Below are 9,128 nucleotides of genomic sequence, written 5' to 3'. Positions count from 1 at the left end.
TAGTTAGGGCCTTAGAAGTCAACGCCCAAAGCATAAAATGCAATAAAAATACAACAGCTTTTCCATCGTATAAAACGAATAATTGCTACCAGTGTGAAAGTTATAGTCATTTCTACTTTCCGGTCAACCTAGGCTTCACTCTAGGGCGTTGCTCCACCAGATCGAATAGTTAGGGCCTATGAAGTCAACGCCAGAAGCATAAAATACAATAAAGATGCAACAGTTTTTCCATCGTATATCAGGAATTATTGCAACCAGTGTGAAAGTAATGGCATATCATTGTTCCGGGCAACCTAGGCTTCTCTCTAGGGCGTTGCTCCACCAGATGGAATAGTTAGGGCCTTAGAAGTCAACGCCCGAAGCATAAAATACAATATAAATACAACAGTTTTTCCATCGTATAGCGTGACTAATTGCAACCAGTGCGATAGTAATGATCATTTCGACGTTTCGGGCATCCCAGACTTAACTCTGAGGCGTTGCTCCACCAGATCGAAGAGTTAGGGCCTTAGAAGTCAACGCCAGAAGCATAAACTACAAAATAAATACAACAGCCTTTACATCGTATAAAACGAATAACTGCAACCTGTGTGAAGGTTAAGGTCATATCTACGTTCCCGGCAAACTAGGCTTCACTGTAGGGCGCTGCTCCACCAGATCAAATAGGTAGGGCCATGGAAGTCAACGCCCGAAGCATAAAATACAAAATAAGTAGAACAGTTTTTCCATTGTATATAACGAATAATTGCTACCAGTGTGAAAGTTATGGTTATTGCTACGTCCCGGCAACCTAGGCTTCACGGTAGGGCGTTGTTCCACCAGATCGAACACTTAGGGCCTAAGAAGTCACCACCAGAAGCATAAAATACAATATAAATACAATAGTTTTTCCATCCTATGAAACGAATAATTGCGACCAGTACGAAAGTTATGGTCATTTCAACTTTCCGGGCAACCTAGGCTTCTCGCTAGGGCGTTGGCCCAACAGGTTGAATAGTTAGGGCCTTAGAAGTCAACGCCCAAAGCATAAAATGCAATAAAAATACAACAGCTTTTCCATCGTATAAAACGAATAATTGCTACCAGTGTGAAAGTTATAGTCATTTCTACTTTCCGGTCAACCTAGGCTTCACTCTAGGGCGTTGCTCCACCAGATCGAATAGTTAGGGCCTATGAAGTCAACGCCAGAAGCATAAAATACAATAAAGATGCAACAGTTTTTCCATCGTATATCAGGAATTATTGCAACCAGTGTGAAAGTAATGGCATATCATTGTTCCGGGCAACCTAGGCTTCTCTCTAGGGCGTTGCTCCACCAGATGGAATAGTTAGGGCCTTAGAAGTCAACGCCCGAAGCATAAAATACAATATAAATACAACAGTTTTTCCATCGTATAGCGTGACTAATTGCAACCAGTGCGATAGTAATGATCATTTCGACGTTTCGGGCATCCCAGACTTAACTCTGAGGCGTTGCTCCACCAGATCGAAGAGTTAGGGCCTTAGAAGTCAACGCCAGAAGCATAAACTACAAAATAAATACAACAGCCTTTACATCGTATAAAACGAATAACTGCAACCTGTGTGAAGGTTAAGGTCATATCTACGTTCCCGGCAAACTAGGCTTCACTGTAGGGCGCTGCTCCACCAGATCAAATAGGTAGGGCCATGGAAGTCAACGCCCGAAGCATAAAATACAAAATAAGTAGAACAGTTTTTCCATTGTATATAACGAATAATTGCTACCAGTGTGAAAGTTATGGTTATTGCTACGTCCCGGCAACCTAGGCTTCTCCCTAGGGCGTTGTTCCACCAGATCGAATTGTTAGGGCCTAACAAGTTAACGCCAGAAGCATAAAATACAATATAAATACAATAGTTTTTCCATCCTATGAAACGAATAATTGCGACCAGTACGAAAGTTATGGTCATTTCAACTTTCCGGGCAACCTAGGCTTCTCGCTAGGGCGTTGGCCCAACAGGTTGAATAGTTAGGGCCTTAGAAGTCAACGCCCAAAGCATAAAATGCAATAAAAATACAACAGCTTTTCCATCGTATAAAACGAATAATTGCTACCAGTGTGAAAGTTATAGTCATTTCTACTTTCCGGTCAACCTAGGCTTCACTCTAGGGCGTTGCTCCACCAGATCGAATAGTTAGGGCCTATGAAGTCAACGCCAGAAGCATAAAATACAATAAAGATGCAACAGTTTTTCCATCGTATATCAGGAATTATTGCAACCAGTGTGAAAGTAATGGCATATCATTGTTCCGGGCAACCTAGGCTTCTCTCTAGGGCGTTGCTCCACCAGATGGAATAGTTAGGGCCTTAGAAGTCAACGCCCGAAGCATAAAATACAATATAAATACAACAGTTTTTCCATCGTATAAAACGAATAATTGCAACCAGTGTGAAAGTTATGGTCATTTCTACTTTCCGGGCAACCTAGGCTTCACCCTAGGGCGTTGCTCCACCACATCGAATAGCTACGGCCTTAAAAGTCAACGCTAGAAGCATAAATTACAATAAAAATGCAACAGATTTTCCAACGTATAGCATGAATAATTGCAACCGGTGTGAATGTTATGGTCATTTCTACGTTCCGGGCAACCTAGGCTTCACTCTATGGCGTTCTTCCACCACATCGAATAGCTACGGCCTCAGAAGTCAACGCCTGAAGCATAGAATACAAAAAAATACAACAGTCTTTCCATCCTATAACTGGAATAATTGCAACCCGTGTGAAAGTGATGGTCATTTGTACGTTCCAGGCAACCTAGGCTTCACTCTTGGGCGTTGTTCCACCAGATCGAATTGTTAGGGCCTAAGAAGTCAAGGCCAGAAGCATAAAATACAATATAAATATAACAGTTTTTCCATCGTATAGAACGAATAATAGCAACCAGTGTGAAAGTTATGGTCATTTCTACGTTCCGGGCAACCTAGGCTTGACTGTAGATTCCACCAGATCGAATAGCTAGGGCCATAGAAGTCAACGCCCGAAGCATAAAATACAAAATAAATAGAACAGTTTTTCCATTGTATGAAACGAATAATTGCTACCAGTGTGAAAGTTATGTTCATTTCTACGTTCCGGGCAACCTAGGCTTGACTGTAGGGCGTTGCTCCACCAGATCGAATAGGTAGGGCCATAGAAGTCAACGCCCGAAGCATAAAATACATTAAATATACAAGAGCTTTTCCATCGTATAACAGGAATAATTGCAACCAGTGTGAAAGTGATGGTCATTTCTACGTTCCGGGCAACCTAGGCTTCACTCTAGGGCGTTGTTCCACCAGATCGAAAAGTTAGGGCCTAAGAAGTCAACGCCAGAAGCATAAAATACAATATAAATGTAACAGTTTTTCCATCGTATAAAACGAATAATAGCAACCAGTGTGAAAGTTCTGGTCATTTCTACGTTCCGGGCAACCTAGGTTTCACTCTAGGGCGCTGCTCCACCAGATCGTATAGTTAGTGCCCTAGAAGTCAGCGCCAGAAGCATAAAATAAAATATAAATACAACAGTTTTTCCATCGTATAAAACGAATAATTGCAACCAGTATGAAAGTTATGGTCATTTCTACTTTCCGGGCAACCTAGGCTTCACTCTAGGGCGTTGCTCCACCACATCGAATAGCTACGGCCTTAAAAGTCAACGCTAGAAGCATAAATTACAATAAAAATGCAACAGATTTTCCAACGTATAGCATGAATAATTGAAACCGGTGTGAATGTTATGGTCATTTCTACGTTCCAGGCAACCTAGGCTTCACTCTATGGCGTTCTTCCGCCACATCGAATAGCTACGGCCTCAGAAGTCAACGCCTGAAGCATAGAATACAATAAAAATACAACAGTCTTTCCATCCTATAACTAGAATAATTGCAACCCGTGTGAAAGTGATGGTCATTTGTACGTTCCAGGCAACCTAGGCTTCACTCTAGGGCGTTGTTCCACCAGATCGAATTGTTAGGGCCTAAGAAGTCAAGGCCAGAAGCATAAGATACAATATAAATATAACAGTTTTTCCATCGTATAGAACGAATAATAGCAACCTGTGTGAAAGTTATGGACATTTCTACATTCCGAGCAACCTGGGCTTCACTCTAGTGCGTTGCTCCACCAGATTGAATATTTAGGGACTTAGAAGTCAACGCCAGAAGCATAAAATACAATAAAGATGCAACAGTTTTTCCATCGTAAAACAGGAATAATTGCAACCAGTGTGAAAGTGATGGTCATTTCTACGTTCTGGGCAACCTAGGCTTCACTCTAGGGCGTCGTTGCACCAGATCGAATAGCTAGGGCATAAGAAGTCAACGCCAGAAGCATAAAATACAATATAAATATAACACCTTTTCCATCGTATAAAACGAATAATTGCAACAAGTATGAAAGTTGTGGTTATTTCTACTTTCCGGGCAACCTAGGCTTCACCCTAGGGCGTTGCTCCAACAGATTGAATAGTTAGGGCCTAAGAAGGCGCCGCCCGAAGCATAAAATGCAATATAAATACAACAGTTTTTCCATCGTATAAAAGGATTAATTGCAACCAGTTTGAAAGTGATGATCAATTCTACGTTCCGGGCAACTTCGGCTTCACTCTAGGGCGTTGCTCCACCAGATCGCATACTTAGGGCCTAAGAAGGCACCGCCCGAAGCATAAAATGCAATATAAATACAACAGTTTTTCCATCGTATAAAACGAATAATTGCTACCGGTGTGAAAGTTATGGTCATTTCTACGTTCCGGCAACCTAGGCATCACCCTAGGGTGTTGTTCCACCAGATGGAATAGTTAGGGCATAAGAAGTCAGCGCCAGAAGCATAAAATACGATAAAGATGCAACAGTTTGTCCATCGTATATCAGGAATTATTGCAACCAGTGTGAAAGTAATGGCATATCATTGTTCCGGGCAACCTAGGCTTCTCTCTAGGGCGTTGCTCCACCAGATGGAATAGTTAGGGCCTTAGAAGTCAACGCCCGAAGCATAAAATACAATAAAGATGCAACAGTTTTTCCATCGTCTAAAACGAATAATTGAAACCAGTGTAAAAGTAATGGTCATTTCTACGTTCCGGGCAACCTAGGCTTCACCCCAGGGCGCTGCTCCACCAGATCGTATAGTTAGTGCCCTAGAAGTCAGCGCCAGAAGCATAAAATACAATTAAATACAACAGTTTTTCCGTCGTATAAAACGAATAATTGCAACGAGTATGAAAGATATGGTCATTTCTACTTTCCGGGCAACCTAGGCTTCACCCTAGGGCGTTGCTCCACCACATCGAAGAGATAGGGTCTAAGAAGTCAACACCGGAAGCATAAAATACAAAATAAATAGAACAGTTTTTCCATTGTATAAAACGAATAGTTGCTACCAGTGTGAAGATATGTTCATTTCTACGTTTCTGACAACCTGGGCTTCACTGCAGGGTGTTGGTCCACCAAATCGAATAGGCAGGGCCATAGAAGTCAACGCCAGAAGCATAAAATACAATATAAATATAACAGCTTTTCCATCGTGAAAAACGAATAATTGCAACCAGTATGAAAGTTATGGTCATTTCTACGTTCCGGGCAACCTAGGTTTCACTCTAGGGCGTTGCTCCACCGGATCGAATAGTTAGGGCCTTAGAAGTCAACGCCCGAAGCATAAAATACAATAAAAATACAACAGTCTTTCCATCCTATAACAGGAATAATTGCAACCCATGTGAAAGTGATGGTCATTTGTACGTTCCAGGCAACCTAGGCTTCACTCTAGGGCGTTGTTCCACCAGATCGAATTGTTAGGGCCTAAGAAGTCAACGCCAGAAGCATAAAATACAGTATAAATACAACAATTTTTCCATTGTATAGCATGACTAATTGCAACCAGTGCGAAAGTAACGATCATTTCGACGTTTCGGGCATCCTAGACTTAACTCTGAGGCGTTGCTCCACCAGATCGAAGAGATAGGGTCTAAGAAGTCAACACCGGAAGCATAAAATACAAAATAAATAGAACAGTTTTTCCACTGTATAAAACGAATAATTGCTACCAGTGTGAAAGTTATGTTCATTTCTACGTTTCTGACAACCTAGGCTTCACTGCAGGGTGTTGGTCCACCAAATCGAATAGGTAGGGCCATAGAAGTCAACGCCAGAAGCATAAAATACAATATAAATATAACAGCTTTTCCATCGTGAAAAACGAATAATTGCAACCAGTATGAAAGTTATGGTCATTTCTACGTTCCGGGCAACCTAGGTTTCACTCTAGGGCGTTGCTCCACCGGATCGAATAGTTAGGGCCTTAGAAGTCAACGCCCGAAGCATAAAATACAATAAAAATACAACAGTCTTTCCATCCTATAACAGGAATAATTGCAACCCGTGTGAAAGTGATGGTCATTTGTACGTTCCAGGCAACCTAGGCTTCACTCTAGGGCGTTGTTCCACCAGATCGAATTGTTAGGACCTAAGAAGTCAACGCCAGAAGCATAAAATGCAGTATAAATACAACAATTTTCCCATTGTATAGCATGACTAATTGCAACCAGTGCGAAAGTAACGATCATTTCGACGTTTCGGGCATCCTAGACTTAACTCTGAGGCGTTGCTCCACCAGATCGAAGAGATAGGGTCTAAGAAGTCAACACCGGAAGCATGAAATACAAAATAAATAGAACAGTTTTTCCACTGTATAAAACGAATAATTGCTACCAGTGTGAAATTTATGTTCATTTCTACGTTTCTGACAACCTAGGCTTCACTGCAGGGTGTTGGTCCACCAAATCGAATAGGTAGGGCCATAGAAGTCAACGCCAGAAGCATAAAATACAATATAAATATAACAGCTTTTCCATCGTGAAAAACGAATAATTGCAAGCAGTATGAAAGTTATGGTCATTTCTACGTTCCGGGCAACCTAGGTTTCACTCTAGGGCGTTGCTCCACCGGATCGAATAGTTAGGGTCTAAGAAGTCAACACCGGAAGCATAAAATACAAAATAAATAGAACAGTTTTTCCATTGTATATAACGAATAATTGCTACCAGTGTGAAAGTTATGGTTATTGCTACGTCCCGGCAACCTAGGCTTCACCCTAGGGCGTTGTTCCACCAGATCGAATAGTTAGGGCCTAACAAGTTAACGCCAGAAGCATAAAATACAATATAAATACAATAGTTTTTCCATCCTATGAAACGAATAATTGCGACCAGTACGAAAGTTATGGTCATTTCAACTTTCCGGGCAACCTAGGCTTCTCGCTAGGGCGTTGGCCCAACAGGTTGAATAGTTAGGGCCTTAGAAGTCAACGCCCAAAGCATAAAATGCAATAAAAATACAACAGCTTTTCCATCGTATAAAACGAATAATTGCTACCAGTGTGAAAGTTATAGTCATTTCTACTTTCCGGTCAACCTAGGCTTCACTCTAGGGCGTTGCTCCACCAGATCGAATAGTTAGGGCCTATGAAGTCAACGCCAGAAGCATAAAATACAATAAAGATGCAACAGTTTTTCCATCGTATATCAGGAATTATTGCAACCAGTGTGAAAGTAATGGCATATCATTGTTCCGGGCAACCTAGGCTTCTCTCTAGGGCGTTGCTCCACCAGATGGAATAGTTAGGGCCTTAGAAGTCAACGCCCGAAGCATAAAATACAATATAAATACAACAGTTTTTCCATCGTATAAAACGAATAATTGCAACCAGTATGAAAGTTATGGTCATTTCTACTTTCCGGGCAACCTAGGCTTCACCCTAGGGCGTTGCTCCACCACATCGAATAGCTACGGCCTTAAAAGTCAACGCTAGAAGCATAAATTACAATAAAAATGCAACAGATTTTCCAACGTATAGCATGAATAATTGCAACCGGTGTGAATGTTATGGTCATTTCTACGTTCCGGGCAACCTAGGCTTCACTCTATGGCGTTCTTCCACCACATCGAATAGCTACGGCCTCAGAAGTCAACGCCTGAAGCATAGAATACAAAAAAATACAACAGTCTTTCCATCCTATAACTGGAATAATTGCAACCCGTGTGAAAGTGATGGTCATTTGTACGTTCCAGGCAACCTAGGCTTCACTCTTGGGCGTTGTTCCACCAGATCGAATTGTTAGGGCCTAAGAAGTCAAGGCCAGAAGCATAAAATACAATATAAATATAACAGTTTTTCCATCGTATAGAACGAATAATAGCAACCAGTGTGAAAGTTATGGACATTTCTACGTTCCGGGCAACCTAGGCTTGACTGTAGGGCGTTGCTCCACCAGATCGAATAGGTAGGGCCATAGAAGTCAACGCCCGAAGCATAAAATACATTAAATATACAAGAGCTTTTCCATCGTATAACAGGAATAATTGCAACCAGTGTGAAAGTGATGGTCATTTCTACGTTCCGGGCAACCTAGGCTTCACTCTAGGGCGTTGTTCCACCAGATCGAAAAGTTAGGGCCTAAGAAGTCAACGCCAGAAGCATAAAATACAATATAAATATAACAGTTTTTCCATCGTATAAAACGAATAATAGCAACCAGTGTGAAAGTTCTGGTCATTTCTACGTTCCGGGCAACCTAGGTTTCACTCTAGGGCGCTGCTCCACCAGATCGTATAGTTAGTGCCCTAGAAGTCAGCGCCAGAAGCATAAAATAAAATATAAATACAACAGTTTTTCCATCGTATAAAACGAATAATTGCAACCAGTATGAAAGTTATGGTCATTTCTACTTTCCGGGCAACCTAGGCTTCACTCTAGGGCGTTGCTCCACCACATCGAATAGCTACGGCCTTAAAAGTCAACGCTAGAAGCATAAATTACAATAAAAATGCAACAGATTTTCCAACGTATAGCATGAATAATTGAAACCGGTGTGAATGTTATGGTCATTTCTACGTTCCAGGCAACCTAGGCTTCACTCTATGGCGTTCTTCCACCACATCGAATAGCTACGGCCTCAGAAGTCAACGCCTGAAGCATAGAATACAATAAAAATACAACAGTCTTTCCATCCTATAACTAGAATAATTGCAACCCGTGTGAAAGTGATGGTCATTTGTACGTTCCAGGCAACCTAGGCTTCACTCTAGGGCGTTGTTCCACCAGATCGAATTGTTAGGGCCTAAGAA

This window comes from Calliopsis andreniformis, unplaced genomic scaffold (genome assembly GCF_051401765.1).
Source record: "Calliopsis andreniformis isolate RMS-2024a unplaced genomic scaffold, iyCalAndr_principal scaffold0033, whole genome shotgun sequence".
Lineage (NCBI taxonomy): Eukaryota > Metazoa > Arthropoda > Insecta > Hymenoptera > Andrenidae > Calliopsis > Calliopsis andreniformis.
Note: the sequence above shows the minus strand (reverse complement) of the source record.